The following is an 18232-nucleotide window of genomic DNA, read 5'->3' as shown; positions in this document are numbered from 1 at the left end:
TTCATCTAGTCATTGGTTTCTCAAATATGATTCCTAATTCACAAATATATGTTGATTTCATCTATTCCTTTCTTTCAATTCCAATAATTGCACCAAAACCATTATTTACTAATTTCTTTCTATTCCCTTTTTCTCACCAGATTTAAAGTTCCTCATATTGCTGGAAAGATTTTTTTTGTTGTTCTTGTTTATTTCTGCAAAGACAGAATTGAAACAGTTGCTTCACGGTTGTGCAACCTCTGTGGTTTTAGTCTGTAAGAAAGTTGCACTTGTTTGCTCTAACCTTTCCCATTGGCATACTTGTAGAATTTATGACTGCTCACTGTTGTAGCCCTTGTTAATGCACTCTTCAGAAACCCATCAATTCCTTATGTTGCTCATCTTCCATATCTGTATAATCACAGAAGCATAGACTCTGGTGCCATTAGAAATATAGCATGATCTACAAGAAATCAAGCATTTTCCCAGACTGTGTGGGTAACCAGATCCCACTATCACAAATCACAGCATGAAGCGAGAAATAAAGAGAAAGATGAAGGAGCTGAGTTTCAGTTAGTAGATACCCTGTTTGACGTAATAGTGCAGGAAAAACCTGAACAGGCAGAGGGTCAGGCAGAAGTGCTTAGTCCTGAAAGAATAAGAGATTTGCAACAGCAATTCAAGACGATAAAACATATATATGTGGATGTGTACTTCAAAAAGGAAGCAGAGAATATTCCACAGGGTTATTATCTGAAAGATAGAACCCTAAGATGGAAATGGAGACCAAGCAGTTTTGTGCAGAGGAGAAATGGGTCGATGTGAACCAGATTGTGTTGCCAGTAGCATACAGACAGGAAGTGTTACGGGTAGCACATGAACTACCTGTGGGAGGTCACCTAGGGGTACGAAAGGCTCAGGCTAAGGTACAAAAACATTTTTTATTGGCCTGGAATGTACAACAATGTGGTTAACTTGTACTATATGTGTCATACGTGCCAAATGCTAGGTAAGCCACAGGCAGTAATAAAACCAGCACCTTTGGTGCCAATTCCTACAGTTGAAGAACCTTTCATGCCAGTTATAATTGATTGTGTAGGTCCCCTCCCTAAAACTAAAAGTGGGAACCAGTACTTGTTGACTATAATGGATACGCCTACCAGATTTCCGGAGGCAATTCCACTACGGAATATCGAGGCAAAAAAAGTGGTAGAGGAGTTAGTAGCTTTCTTCTCACGGTATAGGCTACCCAGAGAGATTTGGTTGGACCAAGGGCCAAATTTTACTGCTAGGCTGTTTAAGGAGATTGTGAATAGCTTAGGTATACAGCATTTTAATTCCACTGCGCATCAAACTGAATCCCACGAAGCTTTAGAAGGGTGGCATTAGACCTTGAAGACCATGTTGAGAGCATACTGTCAGGATTAGCCAAATGATTGGGATAAAGGTATCTCATTTGTATTGTTTGCCATTAGAGATGCTCCAAATGAATCTACTCAGTTCACTCTCTTCGAATTAATATTCAGGCATTAAGTGAGAGTTCCTTTGAAATCAATTGAAGAAAAATTGACAGGACCAAAGTCGGAGATCTCACACTTAGATTATGTATCGGAGGTGAAGGAGAAATTAAATAAAGTAGTGAGTTAGCGAAACAGCACCTAAAGAGGGCACAGTGTAGAATGAAGGAGGCAGCAGATAAAAGCTCTGAGACTGGATGTTTTCCTGAGGGGATAACGTGTTAGTACTGTTACCAGTGTAGCAGATCCCTTCAAAACCAGTTTTAGTGGTTCCTATTAAACTAAGAAAAAGTCGAGCCTAGTGAATTATTTAAAGATGCCAGATCGAAAAAAGGTATCAAGTATGTCATGTGAACCCGTTGAAACTGTATTTATACTGGAGAGAAAGAACTGGAGAAACAGGTGTTAGCTACTACCCCGCAGAGTGAGGAATCAAATCCAGATGATATGGATTTTGAGGTGCCTCAAAATAGATTTAAAAATGAAAAAGTCCTTGAGGAGTAGGATAGGTTAGTAAACTATTTATTTCAGGAGCACTGAAAACAGTTGAAAGATTTGTTCCTGCAGAATAAGGACATATGTAAGAATCAGTTGGGGAGGATTAATGCTACTGTACATGAAGTAGACATAGGGAATACTGCTCCGATAAAAGAACACCTCAATCAGCTCAATCCTTTCAAAGCCAAACAGGTCCAGAAGGAGGTGGAGGCCAGGTTTGACGAGGACATCATCAAACCAAGCCAGAGCGAGTGGAGTTCATCGATGTCTTAGTTCGCAGACAGGATGGGACTCAACACTTCTGCATGACTTTTCAGAAGGTGAACACTGTTACAAATTCGGACTCATATTCAATTCCTCAATTGGAGGACTGTATCGAGAAAGTCGGAAAAGCCAGTTACATCACCAAGTTGGACTTAATGTGTGGTTACTGGCTGGTACTGTTATCAGAGATGGCAAAAGAAATTTCTGTGTTTGTAACCCCAAATGGGCTATATCAGTTTAAAGTGATGCCCTTTGGAATGAAGAACGCACCCGCCACATTCCAAAGACTCATGAATAGAGTTATGGCTGGGTTAATAACTGCGCAGTCTATTTGGACAATGTAGTGGTCTTTAGTAAGTCCTGGAAAGATCACATGGCATAGTTGGCAGATTTCTTGAAATAACTACAAGAAGCAAAACTGGTGATAAACTTGTATAAAACTGAATGCGTGAAAGCAGAAGTGGCGTCCTTGGGACATAACGTTGATCGTGGAAAGTTGACCCTACAGAACGCAAAGACGAAGGCCATCAAGGAACTTCTATAACCAAACTTGAAGAAAGAGGTGCTTCAACTCTTAGAACTCAGCGGATTCTATCAGAAGTTTGTTCCAAACTTTAGCAGTGTAGTCGCACTGTTAACCGATTTGCAGAAGAAGAACACACAGTTTCGGTGGAGAGAACCATGCCAGGAGGCATTCGACCATTTGAAAGCCACGTTAAAAACCAAACAAGTTTTAGCTACACCAAACTCTTTAAAACCTTTTAAAGTTGCTATCGATGCTGGTGACATTGGAGTTAGAGCTGTATTCCTCCAGGAAAATGAGGATGGAATTAAACTGCCAATTGGTTACATTTCAAAAAAGATTAATATCCACCAAAGGAAATACTCCAGGATCGAAAAAGAACTATTGAGTTTCGTCTTGGACTTTCAACATTTTAATGTACATGTCACAAACAATGTGTCGGAGATGGTTGTGTACATGGATCACAATCCTCTTACATTATTAGAACACTTTAAAAGCAAGCATATGAGACTATTTCATTGGAGTCTTATGTTACGGACTTTTAATTTAAAAATCGTACATGTTGCAGATCATAAGACTGTAATTGCAGAGGAGTTATTGTGGTTTAACTGATAAAGTTTAGATGAGATTTGTATTTATTTAATGTTATATATGTATAGGTGTATGGGAAGAAGTTAAGGTGAACTTATATTCAAGTTATCTTTATGTTAAGGTAATGTGTTTAAAAAAGAAGAAAAATGTGAAGCCACATTTTCATTATGATGGTCCATTTTTTTTCTTAAGGGGGGGAGGTACTACAAAGATGTGGGTGTACAGTAACTTTAAGAGAATTAAAAGCTAGAAGAATTACCTGACAGCACGAAGTATTCTAAATAAGGTAGCAATGTAACATTTGGTCAAAAGCTAAAGTACCTGGCTTGCCTGGAAATCACAAAACAGATTTGAAATAGGCCAATCAGTTTAAATTATTACCGAAAAATACCAAACTCTAATCAAGTTTGAATTTAGTATATGGACAATCTTAAAAGCCAATGATATAATCCAATGCTTTGGGTGTATAAGACTGGGGAGAATTGAACAGTTGGGAGGAGCATTGCCAAGCCAATGGCATCTGCAGACTGCCTGGAGAATAGCTCTCTTAAAGATACCTTTATCGATTTGTGGCCAGTGAAGCATAATCCCTAAGAAGAAGAAAAGATGATCCAAATAGAAGATTCAACTGCTGGTTGGTTTTGAAAACTTGAATTTTTGGTAAATTTTAATCGGGGGTTTTATTGGACTCGTACAGTAGAAGGTAAAAGATAGGTTAGAAGAAGGAGTTGTAAATAGTTGTTAGTTAATTATATTTTAAGAAATAAAATGGCTAATCTTTATTTTAAAAAGTTCTTGGCCTCTCGAATTTTCAGATTACTGAATGGGATAAATCTTTTTCAAGAATCCAGAGAAAGTATATTCCTGTCAGGGTGAAAGGGAAGGCTGGTAGGTATAGGGAATGCTGGATGACTAAAGAAATTGAGGGTTTGGTAAAGAAAAAGAAGGAAGCATATGTCAGGTACAGTCAGGATAGATCGAGTGAATCCTTAGAAGATTATAAAGAAAGTAGGAGCATACTTAACAGGGAAATCAGGAGGGCAAAACGGGGACATGAGATAGCTTTGGCAAATAGAATTAAGGAGAATCCAAAGGTCACAGAGACCACCACCTGTAGGCAGTCATGCTGGTAGGATTCCAAGTCAGAGGAAGTAGGAAAGAGGGTAGTGGGATTCACTGGAGGGGCACGGCAAAATGATAGTTTTGGCTTGGACAACAGCATGACCACATGCCCAATCCTGCAGGCTTGGGTGCCAGCATGGGTGCCAGTGGCAGCGATGGTGCAGAGGCAGGTTGGCAGGTTATGGACCATCCGTAGTAATTGAGATAAGTAATAGGCCACTGGGCGGTTCGGACTGCTATGATTTTGGATCAGGGGTTCACTGGTGAAACCATCTCATTCATTAGCACAGAGGATGAAAGACTTACAGTAATCAGGTAAGCCCAAGATTGAGCCCTGTGTCAGAGTTTCTCAAACGCTCACAGCCGCTCGGGGGTTCAATCAATAGAACAAGGTTGACTCTTGAGGGTAACTTGATGCAAAATCATATCCATTCATTCAGGCACCCACTGACAGCAATAGTTCACCACATTGAGAAAAGGCAGCATCTCCTGTTGTGTAGAGGGTTGTCAAGCATCGAGAATGTCAGCAACATGATCAGGACCCAGGTGATGGGTACTGTTCACCAGGATGCATCCTAAATATTCTACTCAGGTCTGACATCCCCATTGTAGCTTGGCAGCAGAAACGTGATACGCACAGGAGGCTGAGTAGATCAACAAGGTCACAGAGCCCCGATGACAGTCAATGTGGGACTCCGAGATGACGAGCAGGTTGTCAGCATATTGCAACACAGTGCTACCACAAGGCAGAGAGAGCTGAGACAGATCCCTTCGCACCTTAACAGCGTACACTGCAGGGCTTTTCACACTGACCTGAGAAAGACCAGTCCAGGTGAATTATTGTTTCCCATTGGTGAAAGCAAAGAGATCCTGGCTATCCTCATCCAGGGGAATGGAGAAAACTGCTAAGCAGAGGTCTATTACAATGGAACATGCCACATCAGAGGGTAGTGAAGAAAAGATGACTTTGATATCAGGGATGATTAGGGGCCATGGGAATAACAATCTGATTTACGGCACACAAATAAACGGTCACTTATTGTTCCTGTCCGGTTTAGGAATAGGTAAAATGGGACTATTACAGGGACTTGGAGTATGATGCAACATCCCCTGAGAGAGCAGAATATCAATTACAGGCTGAAGGTCTATTTCAGCACCAGGGGACAGTTATATTGACGGACGCAAGAGAGGACCACACCAGGAAGGACAGTAACACAGAGCAGAAAGCACCAACCCCACATGACTTTTAATGGAGTGACAACAGAGAAGAGGGGATGGACACTAGGAGCAATGGTGGCACGAGGGTGGCAGATACCGGAGAAAAATCACCAGTCAGTGAGTAGGTGGAAGCCAGACGCAACCAGCCTCATCAGAAAATACAGTGATATGAAAGTTCCCGCAATGGATCTCCCTTCGAGATTCACCGCAGGGCAAGCATCGGATCACAAGACCAATTTCCTCAGGCTGATACGGGACTTAACAGAGACAGTGACATGGGACCCATTGCGAACAAAGGTGATTTGTACAGTATCAAGCTGGATGGAAGCACCTCGGCCCACGGGACTGAAATAAACTCACCTACTGAACTGCAGTGAACCTGACTGACCTAAACAAGGTGCCATGAGGCTCGCATATGAATCAGGGACTGGACGGTGGATAAAAAGGGCTGTGCAATGGGTGGTTTCGGGACAGCAAGATGTAAGGAGTAGGTGATGGGGATAACTTAAAAAGGGATCGGTGCTTCCTTCCAGATCTGCTATCAAGGGGGCACAGGAGAGGTTCAACAGGGTTATTCTGTAGCTGCCAGCTGTACAATACAGCCTGTGTCATAGGGTCAGAGCACTGCATCAGCATACTCAACCCTGCGCCACAGAGTGATCAGGGAGCACCAAGAACAAGCCCTGATCAGAACAGTGGATCATAGTACTGAGTTTTCGTGACTATCAGAAGTTCTGGGAGGGGGTTTACTGACAAAATGGTCACACGGGTCAACTAAAGCCTTAACACGCTTCCCCTCTTATCAATTTCCATCATTGGAAAGTCCATCAAGTCAATTTCCATCAAGTCACAAGCAGGAAAAATATCAGCACCTTTGTTGCCAATTCTTGCATTCGAAGAACTTTTCACGTGGGTTATGATTGATTGTGTAGGTCCCCTCCCTAATACTAAAAGTGGGAATCAGTACTTGTTAACCATTCTTCAGGAAGGCGTACGCCCGAAACGTCGATTCTCCTGTTCCTTGGATGCTGCCTGACCTGCTGCGCTTTCCCAGCAACACATTTTCAGCTCTGATCTCCAGCATCTGTAGTCCTCACTTTCTCCTCCAACCATAATGGATGTATCTACCAGATGACCACAGGCAATTCCATTACGGAGTTAGAACATAGAACATTACAGCACAGTACAGGACCCTCGACCCTCGATCTTGCACTGACCTGTGAAACCAATCTGAAGCCCATCTAACCTATACTTCTCCATTCTTGTCCATATGCCTATTCAATGACCATTTAAATGCCCTGAAAGTTGGCGAATCTACTACTGTTGTAGGCAGTGCATTCCATGTTCCTATTACTCACTGAGTAAAGAAACTACCTCTGACATCTGTACTATATCCATCACCCCTCAATTTAAAGCTATGTTCCCTTGTGCTAGCCATCGCCATCCAAGGAAAAAGGCTCTCACCGTCCAACCTATCTAACCCTGTGCTTATGTTATATGTCTCAATGAAGTCACCTCTCAACCTTCTTCTCTCTAATGAAAACAGCCTCAAGTAGTTCAGCCTTTCGTCTTAAGACCATCCCTCCATACCAGGCAACATCCTAGTAAATCTCCTCCGAACACTTTCCAAAGCTTCCACATCCTTCCTATAATGTAATGACCAGGACTATACGCAATTCTGTCCACAAATGTGGCTGCACCAGAGTTTTGTACAGCTGCACCATGATCTCATGGTTCTGAAACTCAATCTCTCTACCAATAAAAGCTAACATGCCATACGTCTTCTTAACCAGCCTATCAACCTGGGTGGCAACTTTCAAGGATCTATGTACCTGGATACTGAGATCTCTCTGTTCATCTGCATTACCAAGAATCTTACCATTAGCCCAGGACTCTGCATGCCCGTTACTCCTTTCAAAGTGAATCACCTTACACTTTTCCACATTAAACTCCATTCGCTAGCTCTCAGTCCAGCTCCGCAGTTTATCTATGTCCCTCTGTAACCCACAGCATTCTTCATCACTATCCACAACTCTACTACCCTTGGTGTCATCACAAATTTACTTACCCATCTTTCTATCCCCTCATTCAGGTCATTTATAAAAATGACAAACAACATGACCCAAAACATGATCCTTGCGGTTTACCACTAGTAACTGAACTCTAAGATGAATAGTACCTATCAACCACCACCCTCTGTATTCGTTCAGCTAGCCAATTTCAGAACCAAACTGCTAAATCACTCTCAATCCCATGCCTCCATATTTTGTGCAATAGCCTACCATGGGGAATCTTATCAAATGCTTTACTGAAATCCATATACACCACATCGACCACTTTACTCTCATCCACCTAATGGTAACCAAACAGGTGTATAGAACTGGAAAGAACTCAATAAGATTTGTGAGGCACAATCTACCCTTTACAAATCTGTGTTGACTATCCCTAATCAACTTATTTCTCTCAAGAAGATTATAAATCCTATCTCTTATAACCCTTTCTATTAGTTTACCCACAACCAAAGTAAGGCTCACTGATCTGTAATTTCCACGCTTGTCTCTACTACCTTTCTTGAACAAGGGAACAACATTTGCTATTCTCCAGTTTTTTGGCAGCATTCCTGTAGACCATGATGACATGAAGATCAAAGTCAAAGGCTCAGCAATCTCCTTCCTAGCTTCCCAGAGAATCCTACAATAAATCTCATCTGGCTAGAGGACTTGTGTTTTTACACTTTCCAGAATTGCTAACACTTCCTTCTTGTGAACCTCAATCCCATCTCGTCTAGTAGCCTGTATTTCAGTATTCTCCTCGACCACACTGTCTTTTTCCTCATGTGAATACTGTTGAAAGGTATTCATTTAGTGCTTTCCTATCTCCTCTGACTCCGTGCATAACTTCCCACTACTATCCTTGATTGGCACTAATCTTACTCTAGTCAAATTAGATAGGAGGAGAGTGAGAACCTTTTTCTTCGGATGGTGATGGCCAGCATAAGGGGTCATAGATATAGGACATATGTCAGAGGTAGGTTCTTTCCTGAGACTAGTAAGGATAGTCCTGCCTGCAACTAGTCCTGCCTGCAACAGTCGTACACTCACCACCTTTAAGGGCATTAAAATGGTTCTTGGATTTATATGTGGATGATAATGGAATAATGTGGGTTAGATGGGATTCAGTTTGGATTCACAGGTCGGTGCAACATTGAGAGCCAAAGGGTCCGTGCTGCACTGCAATGTTCTTTGTTCATAGGAATTCTGATCTGCTGAAACAACACCCTAACAGACTTAATCCATTCAAAGCCACACAGGTCCAGTGGATGTGATGCTCAATGAAGATGTCATTGAACTGAGTCAGAGCAAGTGGAGTTCGCCAATCGTGTTAGTTCCCAAACCTGATGGGACTCAATGATTTTGTATGGACTATTGGAAGGTCAATGCCAGAACAAAATCGGACTGATACTCAATATCGAGATTGGAAGACTGTTTCGAGAAAGTTGGACAAGCCATTTACATCACAAAATTGGACTTACTGTATGGTTATTAGCAGGTACCTCCATCAGAGAAAGCGAAAGAAGTTTCTACATTTCTAACTCCAAATGGACTACATCAATTCAAAATAGTGCTGTTTGGAATGAAGAATGCACCAGCCACATTCCCAGGACTCAAGAGCAGAGTTGTGGCTGGATTAACAAATTGCAGTCTGTTTGAATGATGTAGTGATCTTTAGCGAGTCATGGAAAGATGGTACAATTGGCAGAGCTCTTTGAAGAATTACAAGAAGCAAAACTGGTAATAAACTTAAAGAAAACCGAATTTGCGAAGGCACAGGTGTCATTCTTGGGATATAACATCGGTCATACAAAGTTGACCCCAAGGAAAATTAAGACAAAGGCCATAGATCAATTTCTACGACCAAACTCAAAGATTGAGATGCTTCGATTTTTGGGACAAAACGGATTCTACTGGAAGTTTGTTCCAAACGTCACAGCATGGTGGCACCACAAACAGAGTTACTAAAGACGAACTCAAAACCCCACCCCCCAGCTCATCTCCTCCACTCCCGTATCTCCATTTTGAACCTCACCCCTCCAAACGCAACAAGGACAAAAGCCCTCTGGTCCTCATCTTCCACCCCACCAACCTCCAGATAGATTGCATCATTCTCCACCATTTCCACCATCTACAAACTGACCCCACCATCAGTGATATATTTCTGTCTCCACCCGTATCTGTGTGCCACAGAGATCATTCACTCTGTGACTCTCTTGTTAGGTCCACGGCTCCCACCAACTCATCTTCCACTCCCAATACCTTCTCTTGCCACATCAAGTACAAAACCTGTGCCCATATGTCCCCTCTCACCTCCATCCAAGGCCCCAAAGAATCCTTCCACATCCACCAGTGATTTACCTGTACTTCCACATACGCCATCTAATGTGATTAAGAGATGTACATTTAACATGATTTGGATAACACACATCTAATGTGTGTGTTGCTCTCAATGTGTTCTCCTCTACATTTGGGAAGACAGGACACCAACGGGTGGAATGTTTCAAAGAACATCTCTGGGCCACATGCACTAAACAATCCATGTATTTACACACTGTGGCCGAACACTTTAACTCCACCTCCCACTCATGCAAGACCTGGAGCTCTTCAACCACCAAACTCTAGCCACTCGACGCCTGGAGGAATAACGCATCATCTTCTGCCTTGGGACCCTCCAACCGCACAAGATTAATGCAGAGCTCACCAGTTTCTTCATTTCCAATACTCCTCTCCCCACTTTATTCCAAAGCTAACCTTCCAATTTGGCACTGCCCTCTTGAACTGTCCCACCCGTCCATCTTCCTTCCCACCCATCCGCTCCATTCTTCTTTCCAACCTATCACCATCAATCCCTACCTCCATTTACCTATTTCATTCCCAGCTACCTGCCCCCTAGCCCCATCCCCTCCCATTTAACTCTTGGCTCCCTTGGGTCACCACCTCATTCCTGATGAAGACCTTATGCTCAAGATGCTGACTCTCCTGCTCCACGAATGCTGTCTAACCTGCTGTGCTTTTCCAGCACCACACTTTTCGACTCTGATCTCCAGCATCTGCAGTCCTCACTTTCTCCACATTTCAGAAATTAACCAATAAGGTCATTACCGAATTACCCAACTTTTTAATGTTAGAAGAAAAAGATTGAAAAAAGTCGTGAGAGGCAACATTTTTTACACTGAGGGTGGTTTGTGTGTCAAATGATCTTCCAGAGGAAGTGAGGGTTACTGGTAGAGCTACAACATTTAAAACACATTTGGGTAAATACATGGATTAGAAATGTTTGGCACGTTATGGGGCATGTGGGACTAGTTTAGTTTCAGAACATAGTCGGCATGGACTGGTTGGACAGCGGGGTCTGTTTCCATGCTGACTGACTCTATGTGATTGAAACTTATAAAATACTGGGAGACTTGGATAGAAGGACATGGAGAAAATATTTTAACAGCAGGAGAGACTAGAACCTGAGGGCACAGCCTCAGAGTGAGGTGATAACACTTTTGAATAAGTGAGGCTGTGTAAAGCCCTGAGTAGAAGAATGAGGAACTCAGTGACAGAAGTCTTCATTAAGATGGGCAGTGACAGAGTTAATTCTGAGATGAGGGGCTGAAATCTAAGTAGATGAAATTACGATAGTATGAGGTGCGAGCAGGCTGCAACAAACATTTGAAGATTCCTTGGAGGAACTGCAACTGTTGTTCATTCCTATCTGGCACAAAATAAAACAGGAAAGGCGGCCCTTACATGCCTAACAAGGGATATTAGGGATAGTACTGGATCCAAGGAAGGAACACACAAATTGGCTAAACAAAAGAGCAGCAGACCTGAAGACTGGGACCAGTTACAATTTTAGCACAAGATAACTAAAGGAATGGTTAAGAGGGAATAAAAGGAGCATGCATGTAGGCTTGCAGGGAACATACAAACTAATCATAAGAGCTCCAAAAGGTAAATGAAGAGAAAAGAAATCAATGAAAACAAATCCCTTACAATCAGAAAGAGGCCAAGTTGTAAATGTGGAATAAAGAGATGGAACATCAATTAACTACATATTTTGGTTCTGTCATCACAAAGGTTAACACAAATAATATCCCCGAAATGCTGGGAAACACAAGAGGGAGGAACTGAAGGAAATCAGTACTTACAGGGAAATGGTGTTGGGGAAATTGATGGGAATACAAGCCAACAAATACCAGCACCTGGTACTTAACAAAGTTATAGTCGGCGCATTCTGAAACTTGGGACATTGAAACCTAAATAGAACAAATTGATCATCATTTTTCAAGATTCTACAGACTCTGGAACAATTCCTATGGATTGCAGGGTAGCTAATGTAACCCCACTATTTAGGAAAAAAGGTAGAGAGAAAACATGAATTATAAATAGGTTAGCTAAATACTGGAAAACAGTGACAGGATTGGACAGAGTCAGTCAGTATGGATTGAGGTAAGGGAGATCATGCTGGCCAAATCTGTTGGAATGTTTCAAGAATTCAAGGTCTAGAGTTGATGAGGAAGCAGTGGATGTGGTTTACTGGGGCTTTGAGAACACATTTGAAAGGTCCCACAGAGGAGATTCGCATGTAAAATGAAAGCATAAGGGATCGTAACTGCTCCCAGTCTTCAGGTCTGCTACTTTTTTTTAGCATATTGATGTGAATGCAGAACTGACCGGCAGACAGGAAACAAAATGCAGAAATAAAGAGATCATTTTTGAATGGCAGCCAGTACCCAGTGAGGTATTGCAGGGATTAGAGCTTGGACCTCAGCTATTCACAAAATCAATTGATGATTTAGATACGGAAACTTAAATATCACATCTCCAAACTTGTGGATGACATGAAGCTGGGTGGGTCAGTAAACCGTGAGGAGGATGCGGAGATGCTTCACTGTAATGTGGAGAAGTTGAATGACTCGGCAAAGATGCAGGGCAGATGAAAGATAACATGGATAAATGGGGGGTCATCCGGTTGAATTGCCAAAACAGAAAGACAAATTATTATCTGAATTGCAACAGTTTTGGAAAGGGGGTAGCTGCAATGAGGAGAAAGTGAGGATTGCAGATGCTGGAGATCAGGAAGAAGGACTTATGACCGAAACGTCGATTCTCTTACTCCTCGGATGCTGCCTGACCTGCTGCGCTTTTCCAGCAACACATTTTTCAACTCGGTAGCTGCAATGAGACCTGTTTGTCCTTGAACTGAAGTCACTGAAAGTAGGCATGCAGATGCAGCAGATGATGAAAAAGGCAAATAGTATGTGGGCCTTCATAGTGAGAGGATTTAACTAAGGATGTCTTGCAGAAATTGTACAGGGTCTTGCTGAAACCACACCTGGAATATTGTGTGCAGTTTGGGTATTCTTATCTGACAAAGGATGCTCTACAACAAAGGTGTATCAAACTGATTCCTGGAACAGCAAGACTGATGTGTGAGGAAAGAATGGTTAAGAAGAATGAGGGAGGATCTCACAGAAACCAACACAATTTTAACAGGGCTAACAAGGTAAATGCAGGAAGGATGCTCTCAATGACGAGCAAGTCCAGACTCAAAGGATCATAGTTTAAAGACATGGGTTGGGGAATACTGTTTAGAACTGAGTTGAGGAAAGATTTCATTTCTCTGAGACTGGTAAGCTTGTAGAATTCACTGCCACAGAAAGCAGTTAAGGCCAAAACATGTTTCCAAGAAGATGATCAATATAGTTCTGAGGGTTAAAGGGGTCAAAGGGCAGGGTTGAACGTGGGAACAGACTGCTGAGTCGGATGATCAGCCATGATCATACTGAATAGTGGAGATGGATCCTGTTCCCACTTTCTATGTTTCTATTAAGTTAAAGGTGAGATATAAAAACAAAATGGTTGTAACTGACACATATCAGCACTACATTATCACCACTGGATGAAAATCCTGTAACTCCTGACTGAACAGCAATCTGGAAGCAGCTTTACAACCGGACTGCAGCAGATTAAGTAGGTCAAGGAGGTGCAGAGTGACTTTGGAAGCTTTTAGACTGGTTGTTCAGTCGCTCATTTCCTGTCCAGTTCTCAAAATGTTGAATGTTCTGAGAAAAGGAACATGGCAGATAGGAAATAAGAAAACAGCTTTGGAAGTTTGTTGAGACTGAGTGAAGGGAGGGATGGAGTGGTATTGGTGGAAAGGGAAAGAGTGAGAGAAACAATGGGCCAGATTTTGTGATGGGGTGGCTGGCAAAGAACATCCCCAATTGCCACCACATGCGGTTCTCTACGTCCAGTCCTTGCACTATTCTGTCAGCATGTTTGAAATCGGTAAATAGCTCGGTAACAAAGATGTGCACATGGACAGTTTTCCATCAACCTCAGTCACTAGCTATTCCCAACAGCATACTGCACATAATCTTCAGTGAACACAGCATGACTTAACCTAATAATATTTGTTGTCAGCTCAATTCACACCAAAGACAGATAAACAAAAAGTCAAAGGATACATTACAAAAGCAAAAACAAAACTGGCCATATTATTGAAGCAGTTTCCATGATGCATTGATTCGTATGTACACAGGATTGTCAAGATAGAGGTTTATAAACCTGAAAAAGGTTTATAAGATCATGAGGGGCATGGATGGGAGAAATAGACAAAGTTTTTTCCCTGGGGTGGGTGAGTCCAGAACTAGAGAGCATAAGTTTAGGATGAAATATAAAAGAGACTTAAGGGGCAACGTTTTCATGCAGAGGGTGGTAGTGTATGGAATGATCTGCCAGAAGGAGTGGAGGCTAGTACTATTGCAATATTTAAAAGGTATTTGGATGGGTATATGAGTAGGAAGGGTTTGGAGGGAGGTGGTCCAGATGCTGGCAGGTGGGACTAGATTGGGTTGATATATCTGGTCGGCATGGACGAGTTGGACCAATGGTCTGTTTCCATGCTGTTCACTGTTGAAAGAATATGCATGTTCTGTCCATTGGATTGGATTTATCTGATTATCCAGCCAGGATAGACAGAACTCCCGATAATATGACAATACTGTGGAAATATCAGGACAATGACAGATACAGTTCCCCACCTGAGCTTGCTATCCAATGGTGCAGTCTCACCGGGGACAGAGTATGCCCCTGCTCCAAATGCAGGAAGGATTCAGTCACACGTATAACTTTACAGGGGGTTACAGGAGTTGGATTCTGGTGAGATTGCTGCTTTTAATCACATCCAGCTTCAACTCCCGGAGTAACCAAACAAACCAGCAGAGCGCCAGACGGAGACATTGGGAATAGATTAGGGACGGAGGAGAAGAGGGAGCTCGGGAACAAGGGGGTGGAGCAAAACACCCCACCCCAACTCTGTCGAAAAGTGTGGCACTGGTCCTGATGAAAGGCTTATGCCCGAAACATCCACTCTCCTGCTCCTTTGCTGCCTGACCTGCTGTCCTTTTCCAGCGCCACACTTTTCAGCTCAAACTCCGCCACCCGCGCTATGACATCACCGCGCCTGCGCACTCCCCCTCCGCTGAAGCAAGATGGCGGCATTTGACCGGGGCTTGTTTCTGGTAAAAAGACTGAGGTTTGTGTGCATTATATCACGACACTGCAAAACTGATGTTTGGGGATAGAGGCCTCAACTGAGTAATTATTAATCCTTCTTGCCGGAATATTGCGCCAAACACTGGCCTACGCTTTATCTTTACTTACTGCTTGTGCCTGTGATAGACCAACATTCTTTTCCGTCACTCGCGCTGCGCATGCTCAAACCCCCAATTCGCTGTCGAATTGCAAATAAACCACCGAGATCTCCTCAATAGGTTCCAGTCTTAAGCAGCTGAATGGCCCAACATTGTCTCCATCGCCCACTCCCTGGACGGGTAAAGCTTTGCTTTTATGGGATATAGGTAAAGTAGCGTTACTTCTGCAATCATAATTACTTATGCAAGGTAAATGAACTCACACCAGTGTATAATTGTTTCAACCAAGAGCTGCGTCAACAAGAATGAAAACTATGTGAAGGAAATACATAATTGTTTTTGTATTAGCTAAAATGTGCATACAAGAATTAAATGTGCCTGCAAACAATGGTAGATATTACAGACAAATAGATAAGGTGCTGTGAGAAGAGGGGGTTAAGCTAGATATGCCTGTACAAACATTAGTTATAAGCATCTATTTCCCGCTTCTGCAAAAACAAGAACAAACCACAAGAAGTCATGAGGTCATAAGATCATAACAAGTAAGGGAAACAGATGGTAGTGAAGGAGGATATATCTAACAATGGACCACAGCAGGATGTGGTCAAACGGCCTTGTGAGGCCAGAAATAAGCATTATGTCACAGACAAGGCTGGATAAGACAAGAGATGAACAAGAGTATTGGGTGCCGGTCTTCGAGAATGGGAGATGTAAACAGGGGAGGAACACTGGGAGGAGAGAAAAGGAACGAATTACATAAATATTGTGTACTAGTTGAACTCAGTGTGTGTGTGTGTGACTGCCTTTGTACACAGTAGACAACACACCCCTCTTGCAAGAGCGAAATAAATGACACTACTGAGTCAGATCTTGTCTTGGACTGAAATTCTTGAAGTGAGTGAGCTTCGTTTCTCATACTTTCAAACAGAGTAAAGTTCCCTCTGTGTTGGCAGAATCAAAAATGTGAAGGCCAGATATAACCTGAAGAGAGATAAATAATTAAACTCACTGTCAACTCTCCCCATCTAACTCCACCACTAACTATCCGATCACTGAGACATGTACCGGGAGTGAGTAACACCATGGAATCTAATTGAGGGGATCAGGGATAGTTTTTATGTAGAATGACAGATACCATGGAGTGAGGTAGAGACTGGAATCTGAGGGGTTCGGGGTGCTTTGTATGTGGAAAACCAGAAACAGTGTACGGGAGTAGTTACAGACTGGAACGTGATTGTGGTTTACGTATCAGGAGTGAGTTCCAGACTGGAATCTAATCAAGGCGTTCAGAATTGTATATGTGCAGATCACCTACATGGTGGGGATTCTCAGATAGGAAACTTATTAAGGGGTTCGGGGTAGTTTATATTCAGAATAACAGATGCATGGAAGTGAGTTACAGAATAACAGCCATGAGGGTGAATCTAATCAAGTTGTTCAGTGTGGTTTATATATAGAATAACAGATACATGGGAATGTGTTACAGATTGGAATATTATCGAGGCGTTTGGGATGATTTCACATAGAATAATTAGATACCCACATGATGATGATGTTGCTGCTTTAACTATGTCACCCTCATACTTTTTCTGGAGGTCGTAAATATCCAGGCTCCGAAATGTCTGTCCCAGAAATATGTACCAGGAGTGAGTTACAGCATTGGTCTACTTGGAGAAGCTTTTAAGTTTAAAAAAAACACTTGTACAATGAAATGGAAATGGCTAGTTCTGCCAGTTCAGCATTCCTCTGGTTTGGTTTGGTTTTAGCAGTCTGTCTGTTCAGGCAAAGCAGTCAGTCAGATTTGAGGCTGCTGATCATAGAATCATCATAGAATCTCTACATTGTGGAAATAGGCCCTACGACCTAACACGTCCACACCGACCCTTGGAACAATAACTACCCAGACCCATCCCCTTACCCTATTACTCTACATTTACCCCTGACTAATGCACGTAAGAATAGTCACCGAAACAGCCTTAGGGAAGATGATGTTCCATGCTGAATCTCTCTTGTAAGACCCTGTGTTTAAGTTTTCCTTTTTTTGCCAAGGGGTGTTTATGGGGATTGTTGCAAGTAGTTGGAACAGCATCGTTAAGTTGGGATAATATGTTGGTTTTTCAGATAAGTTGTTATTCTGTACTCTTGTTTGCATTTCATTTGGTAATCTTGCAAACGATTAGAAGGGCCAATGGGCTCAGGAGTGGCAAATGGAGTTTAATTTAGATAAATGTGAGGTGCTGCATTTTGGGAAAGCAAAGCAGCATCACTCCTGGAATATCCACGTAACACCTGCTCAAAACAGCAAAGTTAGGGCTGGGCTACTTTCGTGAAATATTTTGAGGGGTCTGGCCTGGCCCATAACACTCAGGGGTAAGTTACAAAATGAATCTAATTGAGGGGTTCAGGATGGTTTATGTAGAGAGTCACAGATGCATGGAAGTAAGTTACAGATTGGAACCTTATCAAGGGTTTTGGTGTGATTTACATTCTCAATTAACAAATACCTGGATGTCAGGAGAGATTATACAAATGAGCCATGATATCTCTAGAATTTAGAAGGCTAAGAAGTGGTCTGATTGCAGTCTCTAAGTTATTAACAGGACAAGACAGGGTTGATACAGATAAACTACTTCCATTGTTGTAGGTTAGAGAATGAGGGAGCAGAGTCTGAGAATTCGGGCCAGAGCATTCAGGAGAGATATTAGGAAGCACTTCAACATGCAAAAGGTGTTTGGATGTTTGGAATTCTCTTCCACAAATGGCAGTGGATGCTGGACCCAGTTGTTAAGTTTAAACCTGAGATAGATAATTTTTTGG

At 42.3% G+C, this 18232-nt stretch overlaps 1 protein-coding gene across 4 annotated transcripts in view; it reads right to left on the bottom strand.

The window, feature by feature from the left end:
• Window positions 1-15463, bottom strand: part of LOC140463685 (uncharacterized) — a 140903-nt gene extending 125440 nt beyond the window's left edge. For 2 of the 4 annotated variants that reach the window (XR_011954720.1, XR_011954723.1), the window contains exon 1: window positions 14804-15218. The gene's annotated coding sequence lies outside the window, so the exon portion shown is untranslated. Of the gene's footprint in view, window positions 1-14803; window positions 15329-15425 lie in introns of those variants that run through there. The other 2 variants (XR_011954722.1, XM_072558035.1) reach the window with 2 other exon arrangements.
• Between the last annotated feature and the right edge of the window lie 2769 nt (window positions 15464-18232).

This window comes from Chiloscyllium punctatum, chromosome 38 (assembly GCF_047496795.1).
Source record: "Chiloscyllium punctatum isolate Juve2018m chromosome 38, sChiPun1.3, whole genome shotgun sequence".
In the NCBI taxonomy this organism is placed as follows: domain Eukaryota; kingdom Metazoa; phylum Chordata; class Chondrichthyes; order Orectolobiformes; family Hemiscylliidae; genus Chiloscyllium; species Chiloscyllium punctatum.
This window is presented reverse-complemented; position numbering and strand designations above follow the sequence as displayed.